Source organism: Varroa jacobsoni, unplaced genomic scaffold (genome assembly GCF_002532875.2).
Source record: "Varroa jacobsoni isolate VJ856 unplaced genomic scaffold, vjacob_1.0 contig01494, whole genome shotgun sequence".
NCBI classification, from domain to species: Eukaryota; Metazoa; Arthropoda; class Arachnida; order Mesostigmata; family Varroidae; genus Varroa; species Varroa jacobsoni.
The window spans coordinates 64,435-82,197 of NW_019214646.1; the positions used below are offsets into that span (position 1 = coordinate 64,435).

The 17,763-nt window shown below is 39.3% G+C and overlaps 1 protein-coding gene across 5 annotated transcripts in view; it reads right to left on the minus strand.

Annotated features, from left to right (window-relative positions):
- LOC111272052 (uncharacterized) overlaps nucleotides 1-15,096 on the minus strand; it is a 55,034-nt gene extending 39,938 nt beyond the window's left edge. For all 5 annotated transcript variants that reach the window (XR_002687293.2, XR_002687294.2, XM_022853227.2 and 2 more), the window contains exon 1: nucleotides 13,477-15,096. The gene's annotated coding sequence lies outside the window, so the exon portion shown is untranslated. The remainder of the gene's footprint in view (nucleotides 1-13,476) is intronic.
- Nucleotides 15,097-17,763: the final 2,667 nt, after the last annotated feature.

The following is a 17,763-nucleotide window of genomic DNA, read 5'->3' on the forward strand; positions in this document are numbered from 1 at the left end:
GGAAAAATTAGTTCTTGATCTTATGTGTGATGGTATACGAACTGTAGAATGATTTTATCGCAATTACCCTCGCTAATTGCATTTCAATTTCGCCTGCGCTAAATACTGTCGTTTACTCTAGATCCAGTAGATATTTCTTGACTAGATCTTCAAACTACGGCTTATTTCCTTTTGTATATTTGTGCATTTTTCTTCTGCAACATCCCGAACTTTCGTATACTCGTTTTCGTAATAAAAGCATAGCCATTCGAAACATATATACGATATATATACCATAGGCGTCGATTAACGATACGGCTCATTAAAGCCATCGAAAGATAGATTTATTCACGCCAGCTACGCCGGTAGCGACCTCTATGTCGCTCTCTTGACTTCAGCTATTGGAAGACAAGTTAAATACTCGGGCTGACTGAAACCATCGACCTTGAGTACGCATAGAGATAAATTATAGATACGATATAATCGATTTATATGAGACGCTTTATACTGGAAGCTTCTTCTGAGGCAAGCTGTCGGTAAGTCTACTCAAAATGGTTGTGGCTGGAACGCTGCGATGTTACCAGCGCGCACTTACGCACATTTAATAATCCCTAGATAGAGAAAAAAAAAAGATTGATCTTCGTATAGTTACTATCTGCACTCTGTAATATTTAACGAGTCTCGAAGGAAGACGCACAATCATCGTTCATTAGACTGGACCATTACGCTAATGCCATCATTGTCAATCCACGTTCGAAATAAACTAATACTTGGTCAATATACGGACATAGACTGGCTAACTACTACTGGATGTTGTCGGGGGGGGGGGGGGGGTGGATAGCTTGAGCCGACAGCAGGACTTTTACGTTCAACATATCTATTTAAAGAAAGAATCACGCAGTTTTTTTATTATCCTAGAATGTCGTATATATGATGTGGTGAAATTGTAGTTCAACGAGCAGCTTGCATCATCGTTTTGGTTAAATTTCAAAGTAACCTATTATCTAAAAGTATTTCCATTAATTGCATTAATATATCAGCACGTTACAGTATAGGTGTGTGACGCTGAATTCACACCATGATTATATCAAATATACCAGTAGTCGTGTACTGAAAAGGTCAGCCGCTTCCGATCCCGTACGCTTTATTCCACATTCATATCCAAAATTCTAAGGTAAAAAAAACGTAACGTCGTACACCAGGCCTGTGAGGTTGCTGATCGAATTTACTATCACGTTCTAGGGGCATCCCTGTAGCAGAGACCGCTAAGAGACTAAATTGAGTTTCAAGGTGTACACGAACCGACCAAAATAAAACAAAAACATGTTCCGAATATCATGGATGCATGAGCTGTCAGTAGTGTGAACGCAAGCGTCTCTCATTAGAACGCTGCACGAAACGAGGTAGCATTAAGTGATTAAGATGTTTTCAATGCCAAATGTTTCCACTGTCCTAAAAATGTGCATATTCACTCAAAACGGCTAGTTTATAGGCTAATATTTTCTATCATGTTTGATACTCGACCCCAATAGATACTGGGCTGCATCCGTTTTTACTTTAACCAAATATCTGCAATCACAAACAGTCTCTGATTGCTGGCATGGCACGCGAATGGGTGGATACAGGTAAATGAAGACGACGCGTAGATTTTCGAACAGCTAAGACTTTGAGAACATGTCATGGAAGTAGCGTCACCCTCTTGGGTCCTGAATACTGATTAGCCGGGTTATGGGTGGAAATCGTGCGGAACTCATCTGTGATTTCGAGTGACGACAAAAATATCATCACGGTCGAAGAGGGCCGAAGACCCAAAAAATAGATCGTTAGAATGAAAGCCGCTTGGACAGACTCCTACGAATTATAGAGTGTAATAAGAGTCAAACTGCTCTGAAAATCTTATAAGAAATACGCAGATAAGGTCTATAGAATAAAGTTACGAGTTATACTCTTTGGTTATGTTAATCTGAGACGAGGGTTCACGAATGAAGCAGACAAATTCAAGAAGTCAATTATTATTATTACTATTACTAGTAATTTTATTTTCTTCTTAGTTAAAGTGTATACAATTTATTCGGTATGAGTATTCTATTTAATAATAGAATATTCAGATTTTTTTTGGTTATTATATTAACGTTAATTATTTATTTCTCAGTAGCTTTGATTATTTTTGTTGAAATTATTACGTTTATAAAAAGTCCATTGCTCACAATGGGGTAATAAATGGTTTTTGGAAAAAACTTTATCGCACCTAAATGAGACTTACTGTTTGATTACTCAAATTTTTTCGGCTTTTTTTTTTCTAGCTTTGTCATTTGCTATAGTTACGTCCTCAACGTAGATCAAAAAACCGTGAAAAAAAGAAAAATTTTCTCGTGCCTAATGGTCGCCTCGCCAGCCCAATTTAATAGTTCTCCTATACAATCGTATTTTAGAAGCAAAATTCACAAACATCGAAAAAAATTGCAGGGTTGATAAAAAGCTAAATATCATTTAAATATAATGAAATTAGGACCTATAAAAGTTTTCTATTTACAGGTTTACTACTTACCACATCTCCACTAAAACAAGCGAGAGAACTTGCATGTTTAAAGCTGTCTGGAAAAATTACGAGGAATATACGTACAAATGCGTAAGAAAAATTAAATTTTGCCTCTGTTTTTTGAACGCGCGTAAACATCATGGATGACCTCATATTCGATGATCGGAATAATTTCACTGCTTCAGATTTACTCGAGGTGTCTACGAGTCTCGACAGAAAAGTTCAAATATTTCCAGTTTTCTTTTTCGGCACAATTGCAATAAAAGCACGGAAGAACGGACGTCATCTGCATAAGCACCTGCATGAACGGTTTCTCAGTTTGTAATCTCTGACGTAGCACTCCAACTCTATATTTCTGTTATTTTTCTACTGTATTCGTACATCTCGTGTGCTCCATTTAAAGCATCAATGTTAAATATAAACGGAAAAAAATGTATGTACCCTTGCGTAGGATGGGATATAGAATTCAATACACGAAAATTATTCTATTAGAGTGCAACAGACGCGACAAGCAGAAGCGGCCAGCGACATTCGACTCAGTCTGCCTCCCGTTATTTTATTCGCGGAAAAACACATCAGTGACGAACTGTGATGGTTGTTTATGTTAAGGACATTTGACCGATAGCGACTCTCATACGTTCGCGCTTTCTGTTGTTATGATGGATGCCTGGACGTTTCGCGTTCGTGTTAACTGTTTGCTTTGCGTAATGGCGTATATGAGACACCTAAACCCTTGCGCCGCTAAACAGGTTGTCACGAGGCCGTCGCTTATGGCCCGGTAAACAGTTTCTTCCTTTTTGGCCGTCTATATGTACAAGTATTCTAGAACGCTTGAGCGTCAAGCGTCTGCGGAAGGCGCAAGCATTCGACGAATAGCGCTATTCGACAGACTGACTTGGCCCGCTTGGGGCATTACGGCGGCTCAGTCCTAACTCCGTCTATATTTCTGTTAAACTCAGCGTTTCCCTATAAGTGCATCTTTAAAAAAAGCACGCAGTCCTCGTTGTCTTCTACAATCGAGTGATACGACAGGGACCCTCTTGTTGACAGGACATGATAGAAATGATAATCCGCTATGTTAAACGACTCTTCCGAATGCTTTTGTTCATTATTATTAACCTTATTATAATCGCAAGATATTAAAAAAAAAAAAGAACAAAGCCACTCTTCTACAGTTATTCTTCTGGCGCAAACTCTGACAGCTTACTATGATTCTTTCAGAGGAAGTGGGCTAGAATGTAGCCGGCGTTGTTAGTTACAACATATCTTCTCTATGTTCTCATGCCTCATCGCTAACCAGCTATACCCCGTTTCTCTGGTGGTCTTCGTTAACACGATCAACACTGCGTTTTATGACGCAGTAGAAGATCTTCAAGTCATTTTGAATAATGCCGCGGCTATTCAAACCAGCACGGTAGTTGTGCTTTAGCTGTTTTTAGCAACCTCTGGTGCACGTCGAGCAGCATCCGGCACAGGAAATGTCACCATTTGGCCAAGTTTCACTTGCTCGTCAATCAAGGAAGCCACGGATCGGCGACGATAGTTATGCGTGCAAAAAACCGTGCCGTCAATGAGAGCGATCATCTCTTAGCAATTCAAACCTCATGGTCCTGCGATCGGTTCCCCTTGACGTAGGCAGTGGGCAACAGCAGTTCAAATGTGACCTGCCGCCTGCGCACGAGCTGCAAACAGCCAACACAATGACGTTTAGAAAGAAAGCCTGTCGACACACGGCACAAAAAACGACGCGGCGTTTGTGCACGCGCAGATAAAGTGACGCGTCATTAAGCAGTTCAAACTGTCTAGCAATTCGACGGTAGCGCAGGCGTGGCCTTGCCTCATCGCAATTCTGCCTGGGCTAAGTTATTTTTAGGTGGCAGAAACAACGAAATGGTGATCGTAGCGATAGACCTAACAGTTCTGCTAGGCAAAATATCGCTACCTCGGAAAGCTAGAAACTTGAACGAGAAACGCGGCAAAATTGAAAAGCTAAGCCCTCTCAACAACGAACAGCATTAGGAACTCACCGACGATATACGACATAGCGTCGCTTTACATAAATTGACGGAAAAGAACGATTATACGCGATAAATATACAATGACCCTAATCTACCCTTTTTCCATGGTCCCCGTTTCTATTATATCTCCCTATTCAATGTAGGCTCTGTCAGACTTGCACTATGAACTCATCTTTGGCCGTTGCACCTTTGCTTCTTTGAAAAACGTGTTGGCCGAGGCAGACCAAAGGCTCGCGATGAACCTGTTAGGACAGTTCTACAGAGTTGTTACTTTTCGATCCGAATGACCCTGAATACTTGTGAGTCTTGTTCTGACTTCGGCCAGACTTCAAAAAGATGATATCGGAGAGTTATGGTTAGCGCGGGGACAAACCTAGACCATAAAAAACGGGCGAAGGGTTAATTTTTGTTGGTAAAATGCATCCGACAGATTTTAGTGTTACTGGTCATCAGCAGGTTTAGAGGACTTCTCAATAGCAGGACGCCTGCGAACAGATTCTTTCTTGGTTGATTTACGAGATGACCTTTTCATAGCAACGCTCGTTACTGAGCAATGCCATAGAGATGTGCGTCACGGAAAAATAATATTGCGTAGCGTATGTGTCTTACAATAACTGCAAGAACGCTTTGCCGATGAAGGGAGCCTTACATTTCCTAAGCATAACTATTGTTAATAATTTCACCTGGAAAAAAAGGATGACACATTTCCTACAAAGATAAATAGCACATTAAATAGCTACTTTTTTCAGTTAAGTGAAGATGCGGACATTTACTTCTCAACGACTTTATAGAAAGCAAAATCAATTTGGTAGAGTATCTACGGAATCGTTATGACCATTGTATCTGCACAGCTTCAAGCATTGAGCACCTAGAACCAGCATACATTTTCGAACTTCAGAAAGCTATAACAGTATACGAACGACTATATGCGTCAGTGTCGCTTATCACAAAAGCAGGTGCTGCGTATGAATGAGTAATAGACATAATCAAGGCCCAATATTGTGGACATTGATATGACGAAGTCTTGAATAATCGATCCGATAAGAAGTAGGGCAACACCTATTGTGTAAGCTTTGACGGCGAGAAAAATATATGAATGAGAAGAAAGATCAGTTTGCTGTTATGTCTATAATACATTTGTTTAAATCAGAGTTATAATGATTTATTAGGGTCTGATTTGACAAACTTACCGAATAAGTAAAAAAAAAAAACCATTCACTCAAATGTGGCGCTTGCAATTTTTGACATCGAACTTGTGCAAGGACGTAAGTTGTTTCTAATCTTTATGAGTACAATGCTAGTATTAAACTATCGTCAGAAATCTGCCACGGTAGTTCGTTCCCTCTGCGATTCTTGATTGCCAATAGAAATACCCCAAAACCAAGATGTTTAACTCATGACCTTACAAAAACATATATTCCCAAAACCAAAAATTACAAAGTGTGCAATCCATGCTTCTTACTGCGTGTATTTGAAATACTCACGCTGATAAGGCTAACAGTCCGTTATAACCCAACATAGTAGCTCCCAAGGCAGGGTGCTCAAATACGTCCTTAAGAGAACGTATGTGATATCAGCTAATATTGTACCAGCAGATTAGCTTCCGAGTAAGCTCCTAGCACGTTTAAAAAATAAGCAGCATTCTCAACCGTCGACATAGCACGATTGTTCGATGCACACCGGAAGTTGAACTTTCTCTTTTTCAGTTTCGGGCACTTCGGGCCAAAAATTCTCAGGGTCATATTTTCAGATATACAAACAAATATCAATTAAACCTAACAAGATGATTCTGGCCAACTTCCCTAAATCATCTTTGTTTCGTTCTAATGACAGATAAGAATTTCCGGCCTTATTTATCTATCAACTAGCGTCTTCAGCAATATTACACTTAAAATATAAAGTTTCTAATGAAAGGAATGGCACAAAGTTTAGGCTTTGGTTTTATAAAAGATTCATTTTTAATCAACCAATTTACGATCAAATGGTAGGATCACAGGTATTAATCAAGAAGGATGTATGCATACTTTGGTACAACTTGTATCGAGAAGATTTGCCCTCAGCAAGAACTGAAAACTCAGCTTCAATCGGTAAATGAAAGATCCAGACGCGTAAAAACTACGTTTGCGCAACATCAGTTTACGTATTCACGACTCACAGATTTCTGCAATAAATCGAGTACCAAGCGGTTCTACACTCATTTTCAACTGTTTATCATAAGCAGAGAGTATTGATCATTGTATGTTGTTACGAAATCTTTGACATTTTTCTAAATGCCACCAAAACACCTGAGGTTAAATTGAGGAAAAACAAGATGAATAAAATTGCCCGTCAAAGGCCTGAGTCTTCTTTCTACAATTCAAAATAGCCTTGACGTAATCCCGTACCGGGGAAGGGGCGATTGGATAGTAGATTTGGTGCATTGATCTGGAATATGTAAAATTAGCGAAAACTGTAAAGACTATCATTGGCCTATTAGGTACACCTAACTAAGGGGAACAAATTTGTTGAGAGGTTAAACAACCAAGCAGTATTTGTATTTTTAGGACCGATCTGGGCCGGCAAATTTATTATCAATAGATATTTAACTCGTAATTATACCTTTAGATTACAAGTGTATAATAAGTATAAATATTAGGTTGGAAGGAGAATCTTCACACTTTTTTTTTACTGAATAGAACTCGTTGTATTTTTATTCGTGTTATCATATCTTCCATCATTATTCACGACTTTTTCCTCTTGATTCCTCTTGATCTCGAAGATCTTGCGGGTTTTGTCTTGAAGAAGTTTTTTTTAACGATGTTTTGAGTTCTTGATCCGTTTTGAAGGTAAGGCCACGAAGGCGGTTGCCCAGTAAGCGGAAAGGGTACAACCCCGTCGGCGCAAAATCAGTAAGATATTGAAAACTTTTTTCTGAATGGAAATCTGATTAAACCTAGGGCCTGACTTCTGTCCTGGAACCACTCACTCCGATCTCTTTTTTATGTTGATGTACGGACATTGCCCCTCACCACTGATGACAATTTACAAAAAACTGTCATTGTACCTGCGTAACGCTCGATAACGGGCGAGATATTAAGATACAGCACTAAATCGTAATTCTTCGTTGGATCCAGAAAGTTCGTGAGGTGTGCCAGTTTTCTGTCTAAACCCAAATGACCAACGTTGGCTGACGATGGAGTTCCTTTTTGGCTGATCTCCCGTTCATTTGTTATCCGTCTGCCTTTGAAGTGGATTTAGATTATCATCATCAAACTCAAGCGAGCAGAGCATTCTCTAAATCCTGGATCCCGTTTTTAAACTTGGCAAAACGCTCTTGAACAGTTCTTTTAGTGATAACACCGTTACCATACACAGGGCACATGCCTCAGGCCGTTTCAGTAGCGCGTTGGATTCGACAAACTGCACGGTAAAAAGGGTGTCAAAATGCACTCTTTCATCTAAAAAATCCATATTTTCCAAGTTTTTTTGAGTTGTAAAACAATACATCGAATGTAAATAAGAAGTGAGGGGAAGAAGATTGATTTTTTAAAAAATGAGGGAACTTTATATATATATATATATATATATATATATATATATATATATATGGGAACAATAGAGTCGATGTGGAAAAAGCTTTATTGTAGTTTATAGCTTTGCCACACTTCATGAAACTGAAATGCTCGAGTGCATAGAATAGTTTCCCTGATTAAACTATTTCATCTTACTAAATAACGAGGTGGGTTCTGAAACCATTGAAATATATTTGTTATTACCACAGCTACATGTAACGAGCGGTGGTATTAAACCCAACAATACAACGTCGGGTAATGAAGTTTATTAAAAAACGAGCAGTATGATTTTTAATACGTTCGTAAGATTCTTCCAATTTCGAACGCTCTACCTAGATCTACTTAATTAAATTATTATGACTGGGCTGTGTCATGTGGGCAGTTACGGTTTCAGATCCGGCTGAATCTTCACAAGATTAGGAAAGCATTATAAAGACAATGGCGACAAATATTACGATAAAACGAATCGGTTAGAGCCATGATGAATTAATATATCAGGAATATTTCCATGTTTGCGTGCTTAGTTCTCTTTGGCGTTGTGGTAGTCTCGAAATGACTGTGGACAAACCGCTTTCAAACAACTAAGGGTTCTGTCGTCTTTCAGGTTGAGCGATAGACGGCATCTTTATAGACTATTAATTATAATAGGTGAAAATACTTATGAAAAAAAATAATATTGTTGATTCTGCTGAGTGGGATATTAATCAACTGAAGCTCTGCACCCGACAAGGGTATCTCCCTGTTTAGGATTTGGCGGCAGTAGGCGGATGAACGCATTAAGTAGAGTATACGATTTACGATATTAGCAAATCAGCTTCGCCAGCCAAGCCACAAAACTAACGCCGCTTTCGCTGCAGGTTGTAAACACAACGACAAAGTCAGTCCTCTATCGACATGATTACAAATCGTCGCTTGTTGTATGCCAACAACAACCATCTGTTCGTTGAGAGAGGATCAGCAGGGCAGTAGCGTATTGCAGAAATGCTGGCACTTTTTTTTGTGAAAATGTCTTACACACAGCCCCCTTATCTGATAATGAGGCAACAATCTCGTATAGACTCCAATAATCTCAACTGTCAGATAATTTTGCGCATATTCTGATATGGAAATTAATGAGACTTTTTTGGTCCTGATGTGCAGGTATTAGAATTTCTGTTGGCGGGCATACAATTTCGTCATTGTTACAATCGCATATCGAACAATAATTAATTGTGGCACCTATGAGCGACTCTACCTTGTCGATACAAGAAGTTCGTTTCGGCAAACAAATATCCTTTTACTGTATACAACCCTGTGCCCATTTTGGGCACCGGGGCAAAAATGGTTTATGCCTTATAACATAATCGACATACTTTGACGAGGACAGTAGTTTTTCTGCACCAATTGTCGCTCTATTATATTATGTTGTTCTATAGTGTATTTACTTCTTTGCCTTTTTTCATCGTTCTAGTAATTACTGAAATCTGAAAGCTGATTAATTTGTTTATTCCTATGTATACGCGGCCAACTGGCAAATACTGCTATACCACTTATTTGTATCTCTTGTGGTCGACTAAGCGAAGACAAATGAGCCTGAACTGTTCCTATGCCGCTAATAGACATAAATAGTGCCGTCATTTTCGAAAACTTCGATACGCGATCTAAATCATCGTATACGGGTTGAATTGCCGAAGGCAATCACGTATACGTCTAAATATTTGGCCGAAGAAAACAGCTGAAAAGAAAAGCCAAACATGGAGTTTTTTTCATACTCCAGCGCAGGACAACCCTACAAACGAATAGTGAACAGTATTTACTAATCATAATACCCTTCCTGCCTATATGGCATTCATCGCATGGACATATCTAGGTAGAACAAACGTCGCACGTTTTGCGAAGTAGAAAAGTCTCTGTCTATTTCGGCTCCCTACTAGCTCGCTGTATACGGACGGACCTCATTTCTTTATCCCAAGAAGCTGCCGTGTGCCACGGGGAGCGTTGCTACCGAATCTATGGACGGCTACGACCGCCGATATCCAAAACAATCAATGAGATCTTTCGTCTTATATCCCGACCGGCGTACGTAGCCAAGTGGTCTTGGCTTTTAAACACAGAAGCCCAGAAAAACAAGGTATTTCACTCGACGTACAGATGGCGTTTATTTTATCCAAACACCGATGGCTTTGATCGTACGGCACAACGGAAGAGAGAAACGAGGACATTCATTAGACTATGTGGCCGCGACCTAGACTATTACTATTGTTATCGCAATTTATTGTAAAACGGCCGCGGGGTCAATGGATACATATACATCTCGAATATTGATTTCCAGTTGTCGTCTTCTCCGAAGATTTGTCATAAATGTTTTATTTCTTAAATTTGAAAAGGTGCTTTCATGTGTTATTAGTTGGTCGGCTAATTCTAATTCGACCATGAATCATTCATTTAAGAGTTTTTACGCGGGAGGCCTTCACTGGTAAAATATACACAAAAGTGGTAGTGATTTGAAAAATCGAACTTTTCAAGACATGAAAAGCGTGTAATTGAATCGTTCGCTGCGCAGCCCGCGCTCTGCTAGAATTTCGCAATATGTCGCCGCTTTCTGCACAGACAGGCGCCACAAGAAACAAACTCATAATGACATCGTCGGCGACGATGCCAGTCGCTGCTCAGTAACGAGATAAACGCGCTGAGTCTGCTCAACCGAAGACTATGTAAGGCTCACTGTTATAAAACCGTTGTCGCGATATAAATCGGTAAAGGAGCTCAGCTGTATGTCAATTAGCCAACCAGCTAATCGTCTATTAATTCAAGTGGCGGCTCACGGCACCCAAATATAAATTGAAATAAAGAAGTACTGTGATGTATATAATATATAAAAACCTAAACTTAGACCCGTTTGGGCCAGTTCGAACCGACATCCAGCGTCCGCAGATACATTCGAGGTGTGTTCCTCATCAAGTCTTCTTCTGCATTCATAAATGCGTCCGTATTAGTTTTACTGCCATGGTACTATGTAGATAATACTTTTATGGGTTATCCACATAGCGTAATGAAGTTCCTTGATAGATTGTTCTAAAAGAATATCAAGATTAAGATTAAAAAAAAAATAAGAATACCGGCGCTTTTTAGAAAAACAGCAGTTTCTTAACAAAAACTGACAGGTGTGTCATAACAATGGCAGCTTTTTTATATGAGTTGTTGGGTTTGGCTAGCCCAGGCCAGCACAAGAATTATACTGAAGTAGCATCTTCCATGAGCATTCCGTACATACATGTGTGTATACATTAGGTTTATTGATGAAGCTCGTTTGAAACGTAGATGGGCATATAACGTTCAGACCAGAGTTGTTGGCTTTACAGCCTATAAATTGCAAGTTACTTATCTAGATACCTTATGCGTATAAATTAATTAATCTTAATTAGTAAGAAATAATAATTTGGCTCTTGCATAGATTCCTTGCTTCGGGTTATTCAATAGAACTTCAAAAAGGACACCGCATAAACAAGAATTATGTTACTGAGAAGTAGACTACAAGAATATAGATAATATGCAAGATATAATATAACACTTTCACGAGGAATCGGATTTCTGTTTAGAAATTCATATACCGAAACTGTCAAAAGAGAAGCTTCCAAAAATGTCGGTTTTTTTTATTGGAAATTTACGGTCATTTGGAGCCCGTCATTTTAAACGATGAGTCTTATCGATTTTTTAGGACTATTAACTAAAGAACCGGATTGTAGGAGTGACGCAGGAGAGCGAAATTGTCGATTAGTGGGTAATGGTCACGGCGGATCTGAATCCACTCGCCTGGGTCGAGTCCCACACTTACCGACCCGCATTGGATAGACAGTGCTTTGATGTGCTTGATGGTCAGTAAATTGTACTACTCAAATCTTCTTGAAAAAAATCCCGTCAACCGTTTCAGTGTCACTGCCGCCAAATTTCTTTTTCACCAAAATCAAATATTGCTAGTCCATTTCTCAATCAGCTCGTTCGTCCCTTCATTTAGTTAAGAATTCAAGGTTTTGATCAAATCATGGCCAACATGCTGCTTGCTGACATTTATTATGTATAAATGTATAATTATGTATAAAATTAGATACGCATTTCGTTGTAAAAATACAATGCATAACTTGATTTCCTCTGATGTTTGGAGCTCCTCGATAAAATGTGGGTTTGCCTATCACTCCCCATGCACACCCGTCATTGAACCATGTTTCTTGTCAACCCCAATTTTCTTCACCAATCGACTTTACCGTTTCATTATCTCACCAAATTTAAGAATATTGCTAAATATAACCTGACAATGAATGAGTTCCAAGTTGAAAAGTCAAGTTAGAGCCATTGGCAATTAGGCATTTCGTAATACGACTAACTTACACTGGTCATTATAAGGTTTTATAAAAAAAAAAAAAAAAAAAAAGACGTTTTAAGTGATAGCTTAAAAGCTACCTGCAATGGACGTTCCGAATATTAGGTCCCTGCTATCATCATTGTATGGTCATCAACAGCAAAGGACAAGCTTTACATCTGCGAAATTACTGTATCTAGAATCTCTAACCGTTTTGGTCAATACGCAAATGGAAAATGAACCCATGAATTATGTTAATAATTAAAAGAACTGTATACGTGGTCGTGGGTTTTTTAGAACAGCAAGATGGCAAGACAATTGCTCAATGCATTGTAAGTATGTTTGCCACTCAATGCACACGGGTGCAGCCTTATAACTGATCCGTAGGCCCGTGATATCTTTTATGTAAGTCTACGGTCTTCTAATTGCCAAAAAGCGTTAGTTTATATTAAAAGACAATTGCAAAAGCAATGTGCTTCTATGTGAACATGAAAATTAGATTCTTTATACTTCGTTGTCTTTTTTCGATTTTTCACTGGCATGTTTGCAATGTAATTTACACATAATCGAATTATTTTATCATTCCTTTACGTAATCCTTTACTAAAAATTCGACGAGTACAGAACTAATTGGATTCCATAGTAAATTAAAATAAACGAAAACCACCAAGGACTGACACAAAAAGAGAGAAAAAGTTGAAATTTTCGAAATTATTCTTAGGAGTTATTCCCGAATATCAGTGCGACCGTGGTCGTTTTATAATGTGCATTATCATCATAATGAGAAATTGATCATAAAGACTAATTAAACACAATAGTCCCCTGGAAAATCTCTAAACTGCTTAGTTAAACCAGAACTTGATCGAACTAAAATAAGTAAAATACTGACTAAAGCTGTAGTTTGGCAAGAGATGAGGATGGGCATACCTCCTCGCGTTAGAAGATCTGAACGACTGAAATGCACATCATAAGGTTTCTTGACACCATGAACTTCCGGCTCAGCTTTACGAGCGTTGAAATTCCGGTGAAATTTCTTAAACGAAAAGTGCCTTACCTTTTTTCAGGGTGTAGCCTTTCAAATGTCCAGAATATTTAGCCGCATATTGATGCAATTTTTTTGAATAATGATATCAATAAGAAAATGGTGGTTATTTCTTTCACTTGTCAGTCAGCGCTCACTACCGTCAACTGACTTTAACTAGAACCTTTCCGAGTTGATTTTATTTCCCAAAACCAGCGATTCTTTTACAGCAGGCCACTCCGCAAGTGCTATTCAACAACTACACTTGCTACACTTGGATTAAACAGGTCGTTCAACCTTCCCGTTACGTCTATTCGGTTCCTATTATGATTTGATGTTCGAGTTATGGCAATCAACTTCAAAACAAACACAGATAGGCAAGGATTCTTCTGTTTCTAAATATTTGTGTCTTATCGCGGCTTACAACTGGGTTCTTTATCAACGTAGCAAAAACGATGTTTATCATCGAGGAACAGCATGAAATGGATTGCCCCCGCTCCCCACAAAATTATGCATCCACAGACACATCTACACTCCCGTCAATTCAAGTTCGTTAGCCACTTCATTTACCCCCGCTCACTGTATACGAAGTTTTTATAGATTACGCCTTTTACGACCATGATCCAATGTCAATCGATTGTCGTTTACGGCTACGTCAGACTGTGCTGTAGTATACTGCTTGGAACTATGTTGGACAGTGCCATAGCGCCATTAGTTGCGCTAACACCATTAGGCTTTTGCTAGCAAACCTCCCTGATGCTCTTCTGCCATTACAACCTTGATCCAATCAGTAGGTCCACAAGTTGCTGTCGTAAGCAGCCTTCGTACTCGTCGCTGGCGCGATGTCACGCGATGTACACTACGTGCTGCGTTTCTACCCCAGGGTCTCACTACTGACTGTGCCGGTTGATTCTTTGATCTTTTTTATCTTCGTGACCGTCTATTCCGCTACGGGTGAAGTAATCGTCTGCTTTGGTTCTGCTGCCTGATGACCAAATTTTTCCTAGGTCTGTATATCCTTCAGTGTCTCATTCTCGTCTTCGCGACCGATGTCTTCACGACAAGCATTTAGGCGCCGGCAAGGTAGTGGCGTTCATGGCATTACCAGGTTCAGCTTTACCGACGTGTTCTATCTGCGCGGCACCAACCGATGAGCGACTTAGTCCAGCTCGGCGTGACTCTCTGACATTCTAGCGGTGGACTTCCAGTATAATCATAATAATAATAATAATAATAATACGCAATGTTTACTTTCTCCGGCTTTTCCAACTGATTTGAACATGGGTTCACTCCGCGTGCGCGCTAGGGCCACTAGGTCGACACTACACTATCTCGTGGCACCAGGCTGCCACACCCGCGACAACTACGATAATAATCATTACTGTGCTCTTTGTCGACGCACCGTAAAAGAAAAGGTTACTATTATAAGATTAATAATAATTAAAGTCCTAAAAAAGGAAGTAATTCCACTGCTTGTGACCATTCCTGTTCTTTGATAGAGTGTGACTGAACGAGTATACAGCTAGTCGTAGCAGCAGGTCCTCTACTTGCACAGCGCTATGCAGCACGAGATGTCCGCGCGATCAGTGACAGACGGCAAGAGGCCTGTTCCGGGACGGCCAGAAGCGTGCGGATCCTGCGCGAATCGCTTTACGGCGCCTTCCCGCCAGTAATGGCCGTCGCCGCTGCTGGTACTGCCAATGGCCAGAGAGATGTTCGTCAGTGGGAGAGGAGCGAACTTCATATCTATAAGCGGCCACAGCATTAGACACAAATTGTGTGTCTTTTCTTATAACCGACAGCACCGCCAATCACAACGGCTCTTCCGCCGTCTTCGCTGTGATGGGCTTGCTTGTGCCGCTCGCCTGAAAGGGAAATTAGCGCGGTGAACAGGCGTTGATCTTGCCCGATGCTACCCTTACTGGTGTATGTACTCAGACTAGGAGATTAGGAAAAAGCGCGGTAGCAGAGTCAGCTTAAAGAATGGTACGGGACTCTAATCGTAAGTAATGGAAAACCCAAAAACAGATCCATATGCAGGACGATTCCACGTAGTCTACATGAGAGAGAAAATGATTGTGCTTCCTGAACACGGATTGTATAGCCCTATGATAATGTTGCAGTAAACCACTTGTTTTGTAGAACATGTATGGTTTTTATTACTTAGCAGATTTTCTAAGATTTGAAGGAGCCACGGTAGAACGCATAAGCAGTAGACTTTACTGTGATTATCTCGATAATAGCGCAGACAGTAATATATTTTATAAGTTTGATCAAAGTGAAAGATGGGTTGATATATCGGCAGCGGTAAGTAATTCTATCATTATTCTAATAATAGCTCTAAAGCTTGCATGTTATATTTCGTAATTAATAAATGATTATCCTTCAAAAATGTTTGTCTTCATTTTCCATTGTATGCATATTTTCCATGAAATTATCCCCTTCCGCCTGCCTTCTTTTCTTTTCCCTATAATTTCGTTATAGTTCCATGATGTGATAGATTAAATATTATCTTCAATTCAAGTTACAACGAGGAATAAGATGTTTTGCGTTTTTGATACCTAGTCTATTTCGCATTTTACCGAAGCCTAAAAGCTACCGAAGCAATGCGGAATCTTTGCGCTGTATACGGTTTGGATTTTACACTGGAATGGATCGCTCGAAGTTGTTTTGCTAAGCTCAAACTTACTGTCTCGGACGTGCAATGTGTACCACGACCCGGTCAGCTCCCCGAAGTGGATAAAGACCGCTTGAAGGCATTTTTCCCCGACTAACAACCTGCGAGATGGCGAAAAGAGATGCTGTAGCTATGTGTCAATAGTAAGTCGTGTTTGATCGATAAGATTTACTCAAAAATTTGAAATTTAATGCAATCGTTATCGGTGTCTACCATGAGATGCTTTTCGTTTCTTCTCTAAGCCATATGGAGACGTCCAGTGTTTACGGACTCATCAGGTACTGATATAATATCATACGAAGCGATTTTCATCATATAGAATATCGCATAGATACACTAGTGTGTTATGGAGGACATACGTTTAACGGAAGTTCTTCGAGCGATTACGATGCTAACTCACAAGGTTTATCCTAGCGCTGAATTGTTGCCATGCATAATACAACAACCTGAGAGCAAGATGTTTTGATGTACTATAAATATGAAGCTATAACTGTGAGATTTTTTTATAGCCCCTAGGGCCTAGAGAAACCCAAATTTCTTGTATTATTAAGTTGAAACGGTTCCAATAAATTTTTATAAATCACCAAACTCGCCCCTGCGGCCTGCATAAGCGAGGCTTAGCCTAAACTGGTAACCGGTTTTTTTAGATGCCGTCTGTAGACTACATTGCTGTAAAGTTAGAAATCGATTTCTGGGGACGGGTTACGCCAGACTGCTATACAAAACAACTTATCATTTAGTAGTATAATTAGCATTTGCATTCATTGAACTTCGAATCATGTCTTTAGCGAATCTAAAATGTACTATGCGATTTTCAAGCAACTCCAGCTCTATTTTGTGATTATTAAATTAAGTTTCGCACTTGTTCCACAATATATCTTTCAAATATAATTACCGACTTAGAATGAATGTTGACTCTATTGAAGAAAAAACATTAAAACCAGACAATTGTAAGTTTTCTATATGAATAAGTGAAAGGATTGGAAAATCTAGTTTAGATTTGGCAAATGCGATATGTTTATATCGTGAGCCGTAGACATCCATAGCATAATGGTAAAAATCACATTTCTTTATTCTTACAAAGTATTTATGTATCATTGGCGGAACTTGCTAGAAGGAAGATTGCTAATGGATAAACAAAGGTTTCATTAATCTTTGTTCTAGGATTTCGAGGAACTCAAAATCTTACCATCCAAGAATATTAAGAGGCTTTCAGAAGTAACACTAGGGTATTGTGCTGTAATTACTAGCTAACGAATGTTTACTACATTTCTCGCCGACATGGCAGCAGAAATACGACAAACAAAAATTGGCGTCGGCTATAATATAAGACCCGATCTGGTTCCCTTGCAAACGAGATAAGAAATACTATTACCAGAAGAACGTTTCACTAACGAGTTATCACAGTAACCTATTCTCATTAGATGTTAATACTGAAAGCGTTTTCGATTTTACAATGCTACAAGGGGAATAGAATACATTTACAAACAATAGTTGAGATCGAGTATTTCCTGTGTTTGTGATCATGTTACCACCATCAACTTAAGCTAGACAGAATAAGTCAAATTTGTTCAGCAATTCAAACTTACAGCTTTTTCGTTCCTTATTATTGCTAACATAATATATAGCATATTACATATATA